This window comes from Eleutherodactylus coqui, chromosome 1, assembly GCF_035609145.1.
Source record: "Eleutherodactylus coqui strain aEleCoq1 chromosome 1, aEleCoq1.hap1, whole genome shotgun sequence".
Classification (NCBI taxonomy): Eukaryota; Metazoa; Chordata; class Amphibia; order Anura; family Eleutherodactylidae; genus Eleutherodactylus; species Eleutherodactylus coqui.
Window position 1 is genome coordinate 40573555 of NC_089837.1, and position 19049 is coordinate 40592603.

The 19049-nt window shown below is 44.5% G+C and overlaps 2 protein-coding genes across 3 annotated transcripts in view; both read right to left on the bottom strand.

Annotated features, from left to right (window-relative positions):
• The window catches only part of LOC136615891 (gastrula zinc finger protein XlCGF57.1-like), a 112535-nt gene that overhangs the window by 46730 nt on the left and 46756 nt on the right, over positions 1 to 19049 (bottom strand). The gene's annotated exons all lie outside the window — the stretch shown is intronic.
• LOC136608187 (zinc finger protein OZF-like) overlaps positions 1 to 19049 on the bottom strand; it is an 83685-nt gene that overhangs the window by 18594 nt on the left and 46042 nt on the right. Inside the window, exon 1 of one of the 2 annotated variants that reach the window (XM_066589091.1) lies at positions 7563 to 7666. The exons of the other annotated variant lie outside the window; for it this stretch is intronic. The gene's annotated coding sequence lies outside the window, so the exon portion shown is untranslated. Of the gene's footprint in view, positions 1 to 7562; positions 7667 to 19049 lie in introns of those variants that run through there. 2 annotated transcript variants of the gene reach the window in all.

Genomic DNA, 19049 nt, shown 5'->3' on the forward strand with positions numbered 1-19049 from the left:
ACCTCCATGTACTCCATTTATGTGACTAGCAAGAGGTTTACCTCTATGATTTCACCCATCACCAAGGTGGTCACCAATACGCCTCTGTAACGCTCTAATAATCTTACCCACATAATTAAGAGAGCAAGTACAGATAACCAAATAGACCACTTCTACAGTATTAAAATTTGCAGAATGTTGCAATTGCTAAACATAACCTGTACTAGCAGTCTGGAGAGTTTTGCCCTTCTGTTATAAGGACACATCCTGCAATCACCACAACTAAAATTACCAAATGGAATGTTTCTAGAAAATGACTATTGACCAGTCTATCTTACACATTTCTGCCATGTCTGTAATAATTGAGTATCTGACTACAAGTCAGATATACTGGGATCTAGCTTCACAATGCTCCAGCAAGTTTGGTGAATTTCCCTCAAATCAGTGGATTTTTCATCAAGATTGCCCATGATTCTCAGAAGGTTATTGTCCTTATTATGCCCGCATTCTCCACCAAAAATGTATTTTTCTTTGGACTAAACTGTAATCAGAGTGAACGTCATTGAACAGTTTGAAGGACACCAACTGCCAGCTGAAGAAAGGCCAAAGGAGGGTTAAAAATAAAATCTACTTCCTGAAAACCTTCAGCAACAAATGGTGTACAAAAGGACATCTCCACAGTGGAATTCACAAAAAGCTGGAGAATGAAGGTACCAGAAGAAAGAAGACATCTACAGAAAGAAATAGACATTTGTATTTTCAAGTACTTCCATTCCTGCATCTCTAAGACCAACATATGGCAGTTTGGATTTACTTTACCACTTTCCTTTCTTTTCTCATTCCCTTCTAAAGCCCACATTTTGAAAAAAAATAGGCCTTGTGTTAGTAGCAAATAAAAATATAAGGTCAAGTTTCAAAAGTGAAAATGGAGACCATGCAGATGGAAAACAGCCGCAAAGGGGGGGGGGGGGGAGGGGGGGCTGATAGAGCTCTCAATATACAAACAAATAATTGCTTTATATTTCTATTTTAAATCTAACAATCTCATGTCCATTTATAAATTAATCAGTGAGAAACATTAATTAATTTTTGATTATAGTAGATTATATCATTGCTCTGAAATGTATGTTAAACTTCATAGGTATGGTCAGTAGTTTACAGGTTGTGGTTTACTGTAGATAAATGTTAAGGAAAGAATGTGAAAGTTAAAGAGGAACTAACCGGAAAACTTACAGGAATGTAGAAGTACATAAAATAGAACTTATTACGAGCTGTAGTAAAAGAACCTTTACCAGTTGCTAAGAGAATAATGTGCATTTTGTGTACATGATAGTAAATAAAACCACACAAATGCGTATTTTTATACATAGAAGCAATAATTATTGCGCATGACGGAAGCATCATATAGACTTTTTTCTAATGTCTATAAAAATATGGGTATTCAATTTTTTTTTTAAAAAGGAACTTTCTCATAACCTTCCTGTGTAATGTGTTGCTTCCCTCAGCTGCTTGCATATACATAATACTTAATAATTAGGAGCTGTAAGGTATACCTTAGCACAGGTCTTCTCTGCGCTACCGTGTTTCCCCGAAAATAAGGCACCCCTGAAAGTAAGACACATTAAGAAATTTGCAGAAGTCGCAAATATAAGGCACACCCCGATAGTAAGGCATACTAAAGTGTGCAGGCAAGTCGAGAGGCCTGTACCTGCTGCCATCCCCGTTGTCTCCTACCTCCTGCTGTGCTGTACGAGTGTGCTGTTGTGAGCTCCCCTTGCTGGCTGGAAAAGTTCATACTGTACGTTCTGTTCCTGCTGTACATGTCTGCTGTGATGAGCGCCCCCTGGTGGCCGGAAGCTGCAATACCATCCCTGCTTACAAGTGGTACAGGAACTTCTGTCTGCAGACAGTTACGTTACTTTACAGCCCTTATTTTTTTATGGCTCTGTGTGTGAGTCAGGCACCCTGTGTGATTCTTAAGGCTGGGTTCTCACAGAGCGTATTTCCAGCGGAAATCTCGCAGTTTGGCCACAGCGATAAACAGCGAGATTTCCGCCGGGAAAGCGCTGCTTCAAAACCCACGGCACTCAGCCGCTTGTTTTGAAGTGACCTGGCTGCACGCTTTTCTGTTTCTGTGGCCGGTGAATCTGCACCACAACACTAGCTTCTCCCAGCTTTGCCGTGACAGATTTGCTGTCCCATGTGGATGAGATTTCTGAGAAATTTCGTCCACAAAGCTGGCCAATTGAGGGATTAGCGGCCACAGACGGATTTTCTGCGGCGAAATAAGACACCCACTGAAAATAAGACGTAGCGCATATTTGGGAGCAAAAATTAATATAAGACGCGTCTTACTTTCGGGGAAACAGGGTAACAATATGATGTTCTTAAGGAGGTTACACTGAGTTCTCCATCTAATCTCTGGCTTCTTTCAGTCCCGGATCTATCAGTTATGGAAGCAGAAACCAAAAAGTGGCAACAGCACTCAAAATTCATTGGATATCAGAAATAGACATACCTATAATACACTAAATGCATTAAATAATGCAAGATTCTTGGTATATAATTTGATCAAATCATATTGGCCCATCTATTAACATTTAGGTGACCAACCTTTCAGATGGGTCCTATTGTATGTTGCAGCCATGGTTTAACGTGCACCTATGGATTTCTATTGGGAAGTGCTGACCTATTTGATCTTTTTTTGGATCGATCAGTTATGTCCTGATGAGAAGCTGCAGCTGCTCTATTATACACCCGTTTGTATCCGTGTGGTTGAGCTTTTTACTCCAGGACTATTTTAGCACCATAAGATAGATTTTTCTATCCACAGACCACCCATGTCTTCCTCCAGAGCTCTATACCAGCCATTCGTCTTTATACTCTTCTTATGGCTTGAATCTCCACACTGAGGGACTTCTGCTATCTCTGATACGATCAGTGTTTTGAGGGGGTGACCCATTACAGTGGGGAAGAACCATTCTATATCATCTCTCCCACACTGGGATCCTAATAAACTGTAAATTGTACTATTACTAGTTCAGATGCTGCGCACTTACTTACCTCCAACACCCTAGTGCTGCACAAGACTGGGGTTGTCTCCCGTTATCACTGATGGATTATATGTGATGGATCTCCTTGCAGACCAACAAGGCATGAGAGGGAGTACTGCATGGGGCTGAGATTACCTCCCATTAGCATCTATGCAGTAGAACTGATCGACCTCCCTGTAGTCCAACGTGAGAGAGATTACTTCTATTTGCATGCAATTATAACCCTATTCTTAATTTCCTGGTGAAGCCATATCTGGCAGGAATGTGTTGGGTCTTCTGTAAGGTCAATCCTATGCCAATTCATTTATTCTCTATCCAAGAGGTTTTTTCCGCTATTTGTCTAGCACAGGGGTGGGCAATTAATTTTCCCATGGGGCCACGAGAAATTGGAATGGTTTTAGAGGGCCAGACCAACATACGAAGGCTCCATGCACATTGCCTTAATGGGGCCGTATTCCAGCCGCCCGATTTGCGGCCAGAATACGGCCGCCATTGAAAATGAATGGCGCTGTAATATCTAGCAAATCTTCAGATACCCGTGCCCGCTCTGCCTCCGTCAAGTTCTTGTATTTCTCTCCGTGTTTAGTCTCATAATGGCGATGCAAATTGTAATCTTTAAATACAGCTATCTGCTCTCCACAAACTAAACACACAGCTTTACCTTTGGTTTCAGTAAATAGATATTTAGAAGTCCATTCTTTGTTAAAAACTCGGCATTCTGCATCAATTTTTCTTTTTTTAATGTTAGCCGCCATATTTAAGGGTTAACAGCTAACCTCGGAAAATAGATTAATACACAGTAGTATGCTCCTAGGAGAGGGCACAGAGAGCTGCCCCAAGAAGAGAGATTAAAAAGTGAATATTATTAGTATTATTATTCTAATTACAATGCAAAGGGAAAAGTCCTGACACTTACCAATGACGAGCGTGGAACGATTGTCCTGGCACTCCCCAAGGTCCGCAACGAGCATCCTGGCACTCAGAAGTTACAGTGGCATCACTTACTCAGCATCGGGAAGCAGTGAAACTACAAACTCCGAAGCCTTGTCCATTTTGTTAACTTATGTGCTGTTTAATAAAGTTATTCAAGCCTACGTCATTGGTAGAGGTGCTTGAATAAGTAAGGCCTGAATAACTATTAGCACAGCACAGAAGTGAACAAAATGGACAAGGCTTCGGAGTGCATAGTTTCGCTGCTTCCCGTTGCTGACACCGGACTCATTGGTGAGTCACCAGGACACTCTTTGCGGGCCGGTCCGAGCTATTCAGCGGGCCGGATGTGGCCCGCGGGCCGTGCTTTGCCCAGGTCTGGTCTAGCACCTTCTCTCTTCCCAGTCTTTGTAAATCATGACCGGCATTGCAGTACTGTGCAGCGTGTACAACACAGTCAAAAAATAAGAAGAAATCCAGCAACTAGAAGAAGTTGTAGTTTTGCTGCAAAACTTGGCATGCAGTTCCATCTCAGGCAGATATGTAAATGATTAGAACAGTCGCCAGATTTATCACCAACAGAAACGCAACATGTATGTGACCATCTGGGACAGCAGTTTGCATGATCTAGAGCAGTGTTGGTGAACCTTCTAGAGACCGAGTGCCCAAACTGCAACCCAAAACGCACTTATTTATGGCAAAGTGTGAACACATCAGGGGGCGGGGCTTATGGCAACGTATGATTTTACTTCTGTCATTCTAAAAAGGACAGGGCTATTTCAAAATAGACAGGGTGCAGATTGTGACTGCTTTTTGGATGTGGAAAAATGCTGCAGAATTTGCCACAGAAATTTCCATTGAGGATATTATGCAGCATTTCCATCACATGTAAATATACCCTGACGGTTATAGTGAGAGCCCAAAGCGGCCCCAGTGGTAATAGTGAGAGCCCCAGCGGCAATAGTGACATCCCACAGCGGCCCCAGTGGCAATAGTGACATCCCACAGCGGCCCCAGTGGCAATAGTGACATCCCACAGCGGCCCCAGTAATAATGCTATTACTAATAGTATCCCCTATATCAGCCACAGTAGTGGTAGTGCCATGCTGAGACCTATATACTTATCCCCTTTCCCATCAAATCGCTGCTCAGCGTGCCATGGGTTCGCCACCACTGATTTAGAGGCTCATTTACAGCAAGTGTGAATCGATATGTAGAGCATACCATACAAACTTGTATCCTTCCATGCCTGCCTGTATCACAACTTGTATCAAAGCCAGAGGTGGTACAACAGGGTACTAGAGCCTCTATGGCCCCCTGTATCACATATTGTATCCAAGCTAGAAATGGTACAACAGGGTACTAGAGCCTCCATGCTCACACATATCGCATCATGTATCCAAGCTTTAGCGGTACAACAGGGAACTAGAGCCTCCATGCTTGCCTGTATCACAGAAATGGAAGACTTGACGGAATGTAAGCAAACAAAAGTTTCTCTGTTTTTTTGAAACACCACTGAAATATAAATTTCTCTCCTCCAAAAACAAAGCAGAGATGGAAACCCTGAACTGCCCCGAACGCCGGTGTGAGGGCGGCCTAAAAGACCTGAAAAACCTGAAGCAGAAAACTTGTGTCAGGCCGGTGCGCCCAGAAGGGCGACGCCTGGGCCAGGAGCAGGCCGGTGCGCCCAGAAGGGCGACGCCTGGGCCAGGAGCAGGCCGGTGCGCCCAGAAGGGCGACGCCTGGGCCAGGAGCAGGCCGGTGCGCCCAGAAGGGCGACGCCTGGGCCAGGAGCAGGCCGGTGCGCCCAGAAGGGCGACGCCTGGGCCAGGAGCAGGCCGGTGCGCCCAGAAGGGCGACGCCTGGGCCAGGAGCAGGCCGATGCGCCCAGAAGGGCGACGCCTGGGCCAGTAGCAGGCCGATGCGCCCAGAAGGGCGACGCCTGGGCCAGTAGCAGGCCGGTGCGTCCAGTAGAGTGACACTTGGGAGGTGATGCTACAATTCCTCTATGACCTTTAGGGACCTCTCATGAGGGACGCAATTAGTCGCGCGAATATTTCGGCCTCACAATGTTATCTCTATGGGGCTGGAATTCTGTGTCTGATAGAATCCGCACGTCTTTACTTAAAAACTGCAAGACTAACCCCTTAAGGACATGGCGTATTTTGGCATTGAGATCGCAGCGATTTTTGGGTGATTGTGATCTTCACTTTTCAAAAGCCATAACTTATTTTTCCGTCGATACGGCCGTATGAGGGCTTGTTTTTTGTGTGGTGAACTGTAGTTTTTATTGGTATAATTTTTTGGTGCATATAATGTTTTGTAAAACTTTTATCAATTTTTAGAACAAGTAGAGAAAATGCATCAATTCCACCATTGTTTTTTATTTATTTATTATTTTTATATCACTGCATTCAAAGTTCCATAACATTTTTCGGTGCTCAGTGAGGGCTTGTTTTTTGCATCACAAGCTGTAGTTTTTATTTGTACCATTTTGGGGTACATGCTGCTTTTTTGATCACTTTTATTGTGCTTTTTGGAAGGTAAAACGAACAAAAGACGCATTTTGTCCCCATGTTTTTTTTACCTTTTTTTTGCTGCTCGGGATTTATAGTGTGCTTAAATTATGGTCCAGGTTGTTACAGACACGATACCACACACGTGGGGCTTTTCTTAAATATTTTTTTTTTATTCAAATAGGGGAAAATGATGAAAAAAAGTTTTTTTTTTAAATAACTTTTTTTTTTTTTTACACTATTGTTTTTTTACATTGTTTATACCCGAAGGGGACCTTAACCATAGCCTCTATGATAAAGCATTCAAAGACTTTTGTACTGCAATGCCTTATCGCTTGTTATGGCGATCATTGGCAAAGCAGGGCGCCAGTATCGCATCCTGTTGCCATGGCAACCTATCGCTCCTTCGTGATCATTTTGTCGGGGTCCGATGATGTCACAGAGGGAGCGCACTCCCTCTGTGAACCCTTTACAGGCCGCAATCTACATAGATCATGGCATGTAAGGGTTACCAGCGGGGGTCGCTGTGCTTAGGCACCCCCACTGTTGCAGCGGGAGGCTGGCTATTGGTAACAGTCGGCTCCCATTGCCCGATGGTGCGGGCTCACTTCTGATCCCACGCCAGCTACATGACGTAAGCTTTCGTAAGCTCATGTTGCGTTAAGTACCCCGCTGCCATGATGTAACCTTACGTCCTGTGGTGTTAAGGGGTTAAACTCTGCTGTATTAGTTTAATATGTCTCCACCTGAAATATGGGTGGAGAGATGGGCTGGCGGGGCAGACCGCTCAGTAACGCCCCCAGCTGGGAATTGGCTCCTGGAGACATTGCTGGTGGCAGCGTAGGGGTCCATCTTGGCAAGTGAATGAGGTGAGCTGCGGCGCACACCAGTGGCCGGAGGGGGTAGGACGCCTGAAGTCGAGAGCCCCGTCCTCCCCTACAACCCAACCTTCTCCATCCACCCTGTGTGAGCGCTCTCATATACATCCCCCCCTCCACTGGAGGATAACCTTCCCCGCACCCCTGTAGTAATAACCACATGGATCATGTCTGACCTCCCCACAAGACCCTCCGCCGCCTCTTACCTCTATATACAAGTCTCTGAAGAATGCTGGCTGATAACAAAGAACAGCAGTGATCACAACCTGCTCTGCATCTGCTACACTGTAACAGGACCTGTGATGATGTCACTGTCATGTGATCAGTAGGGGCGGAGCTCAGCAGTGAGGAGAAGTGGTGGCTGAAGGACCTGTGATGATGTCACCATCATGTGATCAGTAGGGGCGGAGCTCAGCAGTGAGGAGGGCATATTAACATTTTCAGCAACATTTGTGAATCAGCCAACCCAAACAACCAATCAGGTTTCTGGAATTGATGAATAGGGCAAAAGTGTTGATGAAAATGTTAATATGCGTGAGGAGAAGTGGTGACTGAAGGACCTGTGATGTCACCGTCATGTGATCAGTATATAAGGGGCAGAGCTCAGCAGAGGGGCAGTAGAGGAGGCTCACAGTTACTAGTGCGGTACCACGGGGGTCGATTTAGGGCCCAATTTTTTTCTAATAAATTAAGGACCTGGTAGACGGATTGTGCAGTAAAAGATCCATATTTGCAGATGATACAAAACTATGTAAAGTAATTACCACCAGAGAGAACAACGCCGGTGCAAATGGATGTGGGTATTTGAAGGGCAGAAAAGTGGCAGATGAGGTGTAACACTGATAAATGTGCAGTTCTGCACACGGACAAAGGAAATACATGTCACCATTACACACTAAAGCCTCGTTCACACGGGCGTGTGTGGTGCGCGTTCATAATGCACACTTCGAAAAGAACCAATGAGTTAGGATATAGAAGCGTTTATATGCGCAGAATGTGAAGCACAAAACAGCGAACACCGATAAAAGATAAAACAAACAAAAAAGGTGGGTTGTGTTATGGGAATAAATCATATTCCAGAAGATTTCACTGGTTTGCTCCAGATTGGTTATAATGAAAGGGTTCATGCATGAATATATGTATTTGAACTCACGGATACTCCCCGTGAGCCCCCATACCCTTCTGGTTTATTGAAAGGAAGTACAATACAGTTATACTGAATATGATGCATCAATTATATGCATACCCCTCCCAACATCATAACAACTCATGATTGGCCTAGTATGTAACGATGCTGATGATTAACATATGTTTACGCCCCAGGTGTATGCTGCTATGTGAACCCGTAATTTCTATTTACCCAAGTAGCATAGACTTTATTAATATTCCAATCTGGACCAAGGAATGCAAGGGATGAGATAAGGAGCAGCCCCCCTCTTATGAGCGGTGGGCATCACAGGTCTTTCTCATGGGAAACACGTCTCAGGACCTTGTTAAGTCTTGGGAACCTGTGTAGGAGTGTATTTCAGATACGAGAATAAGAATGCAAAAGAAACACAGTGTACAGTATTGAACCAGTTAACCATTTCACTGCTAGCTATTTTCTATGAAGGTGGATACGTGAATATGTGTTTGCATAGGCTGATTAAAGAAACACATTTATATTATTATTACTACAACACTTCCTCCTTTTTGTTTCCTTAGAGCAGCCAAGCGAACATCTATCTCAGGTACTTACAAATGCCCTAATGGCAAGTGCCGGTATTCCTACACTACTTCCCCGACTCCCCCAACCGACGTTCTTATCTTATGCATAAACAAAAAGTATCATAGGAAGGCACTGCAAGAAAAGATGGCTGACCGAAAGCAGATCCAGCTTTAGAGTCAGTAGTCAAAGGCAAAGCATCATCATACATAACAGAGACTGCTTTGTCAAAAGTCTTTGGAAAAGTTTCTTGAAGGCACCGAATAATGCAGTCAATAATAGCAATGTCAGTAAGAATAGTCACTAAAGTTCTAGCAAAAGATGAAATCTGGTGGCTCCATCTGCCGAAAATATCAGTCCACTAGTCATCAAAAAGGCTCAGGAGATACCAGAATTTGCTGCTAGTTCCTTAAAAAGGCTAGTTAGACCCTTCAGAGCCTTAGTTCTGGAACCATAGCTGTGAAAAAGATAACAGGGATTGAACAACCTAGGAGAAAGCATATGTTCATCATGGTGGGAAGACTCTTGCAACGAGACACGTGTATCCAATTGGATTTGTCCTTCCAGCTGAACATCTGTAGCGGTGGTCAGGAACACTGGGTTCTAGAGCTTTACGAACGTGTCTTTTAGTAACCACCCAACCTCCTATTTTCACAGAATGAGTTCCTTCTAACCTGTCAGGCTCTGTAAGGGAAGCAAACACTCTTTAACATACATTAGTTAAGTGTTTTGTGAGAGCAATAACACAGTTTGTCAAGCTACCAGGCTGCATCTGGAGTTATATTCTATCAGGTGAGTACCTTACGGAGAAGAGTACCAACCGCAGGCACTCGGTCCATGGTCTATTGAGCACTGCCATGGCCTTCTGGCTCGCGGTTTCTAAGGTACCATTTAAACTTTCTGCTCTACCACTGGTTTGTGGATGGTACTGAGCATAAAAGGCTAGTTTACCCCAAACTTTCATTACTTTCTGCTTCACTTCTCCCATGAAGGGAGTACCTCGGTCACTCTTAGTTGTCTCTGGTACTCTGTAACTGTATGCCACCTCAGAGATCAGTTTTTGGTAGTGGTTGTGAGCGGGTATTCCAGACTGGCTACCCTGAGAACGGGTCTAGGCGGACCAGAATGAACTCGTACTTACCCACCCTTAACAGCAGGAAGTAGTCTACTTGAAGACATTGGAACGAGTAGTCAGGACGAGAGGTACACTGCATTGGAGCCTATACAGATCTACTCACATTGTTCTGTGCACAAATCAGGCAGCCCTGTGTGTACTTAGCTGCCGTGACGCTAAATCCTGGTGCAGACCAGTGACTAGCAACCACATCTGTCATAGCTGTTTAGGACAGGTGTGTATTTCCATGGGAGGCAGGAGCCATGACAGGATAGGGGCCTGTGGGAGACAAGGCTTGCTGGATACCATTCATTTAGCTCCAGGTGTCTCTCTGCCCCTCTTGCTGGTTCCCATTGTTCCTTTCTCCCCACTGTCAGTTACAAAAGCAGGCAACCAATCAACAGGTCATAATTAGAGATGAGCGAGCGTACTCGGAAAAGCACTACTCGCTCGAGTAATTTGCTTTATCCGAGTATTGCTGTGCTCGGGTCTGAAGATTCGGGTGCTGACACGGAGCGGGGAGCTGCAGGGGAGAGCGGGGAGGAACGGAGGTAAGATCTTTCTCTCCCTCTCTCCCGCCCACTCTCCCCTGCTCCCCGCTGCGACTCACCTGTCAGCCGCAGCGGCACCCGAATCTTCAGACACGAGCACAGCGATACTCGGATAAAGCAAATTACTCGAGTGAGTAGTGCTTTTCCGAGTACGCTCGCTCATCTCTAGTCATAATCCACCGGGGGTGAAGTCTGAGAGGGTACCTGTACCGCCCCAACCCCTGGAGGATCAAGTCTGGGCCTCTGCGTGGCTGTCTTCACAGCCTGATCAGCCGGGTGATTTATGGTTGCCTCTTTTGTGCAATCCTTGGAGTGGCCTTTTGTTGCGTTTTCAGGCAACTCTCTCGGGCAGCCAGAGAGCTGACATCAGTGCTTGTACACCTTTACTGTTTTTGTTTTTTTAATTGCTTTCAAGAATGTCTTCGCTCTTCAGATGGGTAAGGAGAGCACAACATAACCTCTATAGAACCTGCCTACTTGACCATACCTCGATCCATCCACAAGGAGTGCAAAATCAGGGTTATCTAATGACTGATCAACATGACTGAATCCCGTCTCCTGGGCCATTAGCTAGTTCATAGTCATGTCTATCAAGCTGAAAGGAAAAAGCTATCAGGTGATTATTCCCACTTCCCTTCTTTTCCAGATGTAGCAAGGTAGCTGGACTGAGAGCGTTGCAACACTGACACGTTGAGTGGCATGAGCAAGGTGCACTGTAGGTAAAAGTGACATTCTATGAAACAAAGTCTGAGCGAAGACCTATGACAGTGTTCTAAATACTATCATATGTAAATTGAAAGCTATCTCAGAACTTTTTATTTATTTATTTGTTTCTTTTTTTTTCTTTGCTGCTAGGTATGTACCTAACTGAGAAAAGGGCTAATGGAAGGCACTCAGTCCAAAGTTTGCCCATTTCCTTCCATTGCCTTTTGTATTTTTAATTTCAGTGTACTGTTCATCCTTTCTACTTTCCCACTAATCTGTGGATGGTAGGGTGTGTGAAAGGCCTTGGATATATTCAGAGCAGACATGATGTGTTGCATTATTTTACCTGTGAAGTATGTACCTTTGTTTGACTCAATCACTTCTGGTACCCCATAGCTGCAGATTACCTCATTCATGAGCTTCTTTGGGGTTACCTGCTTATTTACCTTGGCAAAAGGGTAGGCCTCCAACCTGAAAAAAACATCAACAACAAGCACATATTCATACTTCCCAACAGGTGGAAGCTAAATGTAGTCAATTTGCAATCTCTGAAATGGGTAGAGTGGTCTAGGCAAGTGTTTTGTGGCAAATTTACTTCTGCCCTGGGTTGCTTATGGCGAACATCATGCAAGACCGGACAAATGATGTAGCAGCTACAGAGAACCCAGGAGCCACCCGTCCACGTTCAAGCGTCGACATCATTGCTGCTTTTGATAGGTGCGTCGTTCTGTGCATCATCTGGGCCATCATGGGGTACAGGGACCATAGTAGGCAAGATCTGTTGACTGTTTGCCATACGCTGTCCTGTCCAGCTGCTCCCATTTTTAGTCCATTTTTCCTTTTCTTCCTTGCTGGCTTGTAACTGTAAAGTCTTTAGCATATCAATGTCCAAAATTTTATGAATGTCCAGGTTTTTGTTGATATCTTCTTTTCTTCTAAGGCTTGAGGGCCGCTGTCTTTGTTGTGCTTTCTGCAAGGGCGTTGCCTCTTGCTTCTCCAGTGTAGGAATTCGGGTGAGCTTTCCACCTTGTCAGGTAGAAGTAGGTCCTCAATGAGACTCTGCACCATTGCACCATTCTTAATTGGCTGTCCTACTGAGGTACGAAACGGTCTGGCCTTCCATATTGGGCCGTAATCATGAGCTATGCCAAATGAATACCAGGAATCAGTGTAAATGTTTGTCGTCTTACCTTTAGCCACTCTACACACCTCAATGAGAGCCTTCAGTTCCGCTTCTTGTGCTGAGACATGCGGAGGCAGAGCTTCTGCTTTTAGGACATTATGTTGTATGACCACTGCATATCAGGTGTGGAGTTGTCAATCCTCACCCTGGTACTATCTACAAAAGCTCAAAATATGCATTGTCAACTATTTTAAAACCAGAATTTTCTTTTTGTATCAATGCTGGACAATCATACTGATATTCTATTTCAAATAGATCAGAATCTTGTTGTAAAAAAAATTAAAAATAGTTGATCTGCAGTACCTAGATAACTTATGCCTCCCCTCCCCCATTTTAAATGGGATACTCAATTGAAAGAAAAATAGGCGAGTTCAAGATAGTACAACATTGAAAAGAGATGCTAGGAGGCATTGTAGCTGGATCAGACAGGCCAGAGATAAGTGCTTGGGTTGCACTTGCGTGAGTATGCTCTGGATGTCATGAGGGGTGAGGACCACTAGGGGGTAGTGCAGAACCGTAACCTTGTTCCCCTCGTGGAGGTCATGGACCATGCGGTAGGTGTCTGGCTGACCTTTTTTGCCTTTTTTCTTGACCGGAAAAGAGGGGCACTTGCTGGAGAACATATCTCGTGCAACGCCCCCATTTGAACCAAGTCTCCCACTTGTTCCCAAACAGGATTTTCTTGTGGGAAACTAAAGGGATTCCTGTTTGACCCAGGGGTGTGTAGCCTGGTTTCAGATATACCATCAGGGATAAGGGGGTTACATTCAATTTCCCTATGTCTGTCTTAGAAGTGGCCCACAAATTGTCAGGAACCATGGAAAACTAGGTTTCTTCAGCGACTGTCAGGACAAACACATGAGCTGGCTCCACCAAGAGAGCAGTTAGTTTGTAAAACTCTTCTAAACTGGTACCTGAGGTCTCAACCCATACTGATCCATCCGGTGAGAATTTGATGGATGCAGATAAGGCTTGTAAGATGTCAGTGCCAATAACAGAGACATGAGTTAAAACAGGGCAGAATAATCCACGAACATCTATCCACATTGCAAATGTAATATCCTTTAAGCCAATTCATTATTAATCTGATCCTGCCTGCAATGTCTCATCAAATTTAAGAAAATAAAACTTTTCCTGACTGCCGAAGATTCTCAACCCCTCCCCTTTTGGTCAAGAGAGGGATGACAGATTACGTACTTTTACATAATCTAGCTCCACCCCTTTGATTGTGGCTGTTCGAAGGCTTCTTCATGCTTTGATTTGAAATTTGCAGTCTGCATATGTAGAGGGGGGAGAAAAACTTTTATCCCCAGTCAATATCTGCATCACACATTTTACATTCATCACAGCCTGAACACAGGCCATTAAAGCTCATACATCCATATGGTCAAGTCTGTCTCTCTCATTCATATGTTAATAACCATATGATCCCTTCCCCCCCCCACACACACAGTTTACTGCTGTTACAGAGTTCAGGAAGTTGTAGATACACTGCACTAACCAGACCAGCTGAGGACAGTCCCTGAGCAGTTAATAGCAGACTCCTCAGATAGATGGACTTTAGACAGGGAACTGACCCTTTGCTGCGGGGAGAATGGCAGACCCTTACCTATAAGCAGAGTTATCGCCCTCAAAAGAGTAGCCCTGCGCTGGAACCTCAGGTCTGACTATCCCTAAAGGGGTGAAACTTAGGACCAGAAGGAACTGGCAGCAGACAGATGCATGAAGACACACATATATAGACAGAACTGGCGACCATACCTATAGAAGACTCACAAAAGCATGGTTCACACAGGACACAGTAAGATGCACGCCATTCACACCAGGACATAACGCAGTAGGTTGCACAGCAGGACATACAGATATGCCTGAACTCAGGCACAACACAGGGAAGGCTGAGTGTGATAAACGAACAAAAAGTTACAGAAGTTCTACAACTGTCTTTATCTTGCATACAAACGCATTCATACTCGTCCTATTTCTTATCTTATGAGAAGCTGGTTGGCAAGTAGGAGGGGCTGGGTCCACCGCTACTCGCAGCACACATTCCTTCTGTGACTAAAACTCTGAAGGGGGAAAACAGAGACAAGGGGGGGACTGGCAGCTGCAGCTTTACACAGATCAAGCATGGAGCTTTTATCTATTCCTATATATATCTATTTATCCACCTAGTATCATACATCTTTTCCTATATATCTATAGGTGACATATATATATATATATCTTATACACACACACACACACACATTATCACGTGTTGATCCTCTCCCTCTCTCTGCAAGCTTTTCCACTGATGTCTGCGATCCTGGCACCTATAGTGACCTTTCTCCACAGCACTACCTGACACTTATGGGAAATGAACAACACATACAGCAAGGACACAGTGTTAGGACATTAAAATATACACGACAAACGGTACGGTGGTTAATTGTCACATAGTTGTCCACAGATTCTGCATGAACTTGCTTCATGTCATAGGGGGACACAGACTATGCAAAATTCAGAAAAGGCGCTCATCATTGCAGTGCAAAAAATTGGGATGCCAGGTAAAAACATTAATGGGAGATGAGAAGCCAGTTCATTTCTGCTGCGAAGCTAAGATGACACCTGGGCGGAGGCCGAAGGCATTGTTACAGCAGATGCTAAAATGGCCGCTGGGCCATGGCTGACTCTGAAATGGCCACCGAAGGCGTGGCTTGAATGGGCAATGGTGACAGGAGGGTCCAGGAATACTACATACTAGACACGTATCAAGGTATACCGACTGGTATTGGACACAATAACAACACGGCCATCTAGGGGCAGGACAAAATGGAGAAAAACCTCATCCATGATGTGGCCAGGGCGGTGCCCTCAGATGGTGAAGAAGGGCTGGCCTTCCTTTGACTTCAACTCAAAACACATGAACAATAGCCATCTTGTAACTGCAACTATCTTACTTCAACTTTACGTCACTTACTGAAACATTCTTCTCTGCAAACTTGAGCAATCGTCAATCAACCAAAATTCCTTCATTATCAGCTAACACACTTTTCAAACCTCCTCATCTAAACAGTCCGCTTTTGCCATCAATCATTGCCTTTGCAACAGATTGCACTATTTCTTCAGCTGTGAACATTCTAGCGTCATCATCTTATCTACGTCATCAATCTGACCATTAGCGTTACCTATTATTTACGACAAAGCAGCCTTCATTGGCCCGACTTGCATCGCACTACTTAGCACTCTAGCGCCCGAAGTAGTTAAAATTAACCTTGAGACTAAATGTTTCTTATCCAAAGATACGATCTCCTTATCTCAAGAAGCGATCAAATCTGCGCCCAGATTTGGAACAAAGATAGCGCTACTAAAGATGATGACACACCTTATCTCATGTCTAAACAATTTCACAGCACATAGCAACACCGAACCAGTGAAATCACAAAGCAGGGTTCTTATATAGACGAGTGACCATGTTACAAAAATGAACCCTTTAGGTGAGAATTACCCAAACCTTGGCAAGCAGAATGGCAGACGCACAATGGGGAGGGGAGAACACAACTCACCCGTCTGCTGCAGTCTTACCCCATTGTGGATGTCCAGCAAATCGCACGCCCAGCGGTTGGAGTCGCATTTCCAAAGATCACTCGTCAATTTTTCCAAGTTGGGCGCCAAAATATTATGGGAATAAATCATATTCCAGAAGATTGGCTGATTTAAGAAACACATTTATATTATTATTACTACAAGAGTTTTTACCGTGTTAGCCAGTAGAGCAAAGTGTGATTGTTCTCAGTGAGAGAAACCAAGTCATCTTGTAGATATGCTACCTTTTAATGGCTAAACAAATATACATGATGTTACAGGGAGCTTTTGGATCTTCTATCAATCCTTCCTCAGGCTAAAATGAAACTGGTTTGGATGGGGCACATATAGAATATACAAATGAAGAGAGGACACCCCTCTTGATTGAAATACAAATGTTTATACACAGAAATTTGAGACTGATTTGCACTCAAAACTTAAAGCAATTGAGAAACTGAGCTAAGACCTACTTAATCAGTCCACTGAGCTCAGTCTTATCTCTCCTTCAACCAGCATATGGAAGGCGATGTAGAACCAACCTATTGTTACGTCTGTCAGCACTTGGTTAAATATTTGCCAGCACACCTAGTGTCTGTAGGTTCTTTCCAGACTTGCCAGGGTTAACAGCTCCTGTGCCTTCTAGTCTAGGTTAATTATCCTGCTAGTGTCTGAGAGGTGTGGCTGGTGATTGACTTGTCTGGCCGCCAACCAGCTTCTCCCGCCTCCTTATAAGATCCAGCTCTTGCTGCCTGGGAGTTGCTGATTATTCTCCAGTGATCCCTGAGCAGTCCTGCTGGTCAGACCTACCGAGTTCTGGCTCTGGTTCTTTGACCTGTTCCCAGGTTGTGCGGGGTGTTCTGCTACTGCTGATAGTAGCTGCTGCGGGTTTACCAGTTTTTCCTGTCATATTGTTTAGTCTTTCAGCCTAGCCTGTCGGTACCAGTAAGCTGTTTTCTACATAGGCATGGCGGTTCCTTCCTGTCTTGCCTCTAGCCAGTGTAGGGTCAGTGTTGGTGGACTGGACCTGTTCACCTTTGGGGCTACCTCCAGGAAGGGACATTGTCGTGGGTGAGAGTCAGGGAGTCCCGCGCCATGCATACTTGTGCACACTACTAGTACTGTAACACCTATTGGTTGGCAATATTTTTACAAGTCAAGTTCTGAATTTTTAAATTATTCTACATTTTATAAAAGATAGGACATAGGTGCGTGTTTTTTGACTATGGGAGCAGGAGTTTAAGGAAACTCAGTTAATTCCCACTGGGAGTCTCCTCATCACTGAACACTGACAGTGAGCAACACCGGCTCAATTGAATGCAATGGGATAGCATCACGCTCCTCTGACACAGCTGTGACAGGGGATTCTTTTATCCCTGTGGAGAGTCCCATTATTACTGAACACTGACAGTGTGGTTACAATGTTCAGTGAAGAAGGGACCTTTGTGGAACAGCTGCTCCAGTGATCGGGCAAAGTTTCATGCGCTGCCCCCGTGAAACTTTGCCCGTTCACGCGTTTTTCCATGAACATAGGTGTGCAAAAATAAACGTCCTCGTGTGAACGAGGCCTAAATGGGAAAACGCTGCATTAACAGACCTGAAAAAGGACTTGGGCATTTTAGTTAACTGTAAGCTTAACTGGAACAACCAGTGTCAGGCAGCTGCTGCCAAGGTAAATAGGATCATGGGGTGCATCAAAAAAGGTATAGAGGCACATGATGAAAACATTGTTTTACCTCTTTACAAGTCATTGGTCAGACCACACATGGAATATTGTGGACAGTTTTGGGCACCGGTACTCAAGAAGGACATATCAGAGCTTGAGCGGGTACAAAGGCGGACAACTAAAGTAATAAGTGGAATGGGCGGACTACAATACCTAGAAAGGTTATTGAAATGGTATCGACAAAGTAATTTACATGAGAAAAAAAGACATCTGAGGGATGACCTAATGACTATGTATAAATATATTAGGGGACAATACAGAGATCCCTCCCATCATCTATTTATATCCAGGACTGTAACAAAGGGGCGCCCTCTATATACAGAGGAAAGAAGTTTCTACACCAATGTAGAAGGGGATTCTTTACTGTAAGATCAGTGAGACTATGGAACTCTCTGCCCGAGGACGCGGAGATGGCGAAACTCACTAAAAGAGTACAAGGGGCCTGGTCGCCTTTCTTCAGTGATACAATATTATATGTTATATCACGATTACTTCAGAAGGGTCGGGGATCCGGGGATTATTCTGATTGCCAGATTGGAGTCGGGAAGGATTTTTTCCCCTTAAATGGAGAAAATTGGCTTCTACTCCATTGTGCTTTTGCTTTCCTCTGGATCAACATTGGGGGGGGGGGGGGAGAATAGGCTGAACATGATGGACAGATGTCTTTTTTCGGCCTAACATACTATGTCACTAGCACTTCATTTGCTTTCAAGGTGGATGCGGAGATACCCGAGTGGCTCTCTGTTGGGTATTTCCGTCAGCCCCACTGGAATGAATGGAGGACTGACGGTACATGCTCGGTCAGCGCTTACTTCATGCTGACATCACTGCGGAGGGAGAAGCGACCCCCGCAGTGACAGGCAGAACGGGACATGAGCGTTCCATTCTGGAGATCAGCGGGTGTCTCAGCGATGAGATCCCTTTTCTTATGAATAAGGGATAACTTGCAATCTTGGTGCAATCCATTTATTGTATCAAATCTGTGTATTTTAGAGACAGTATAAAGGCTTGTTATGAGAATGGAGGAGGAGAAAAAAAAGACAGAGCGCCCCTTAGGGGCACGAGTGATATGATGGGAGATGCACTCAGGGATGCATGCTGGTCTAAGCTTCTCTGAAATATAGGCCAGTGAATGGGATCGGTGCGCC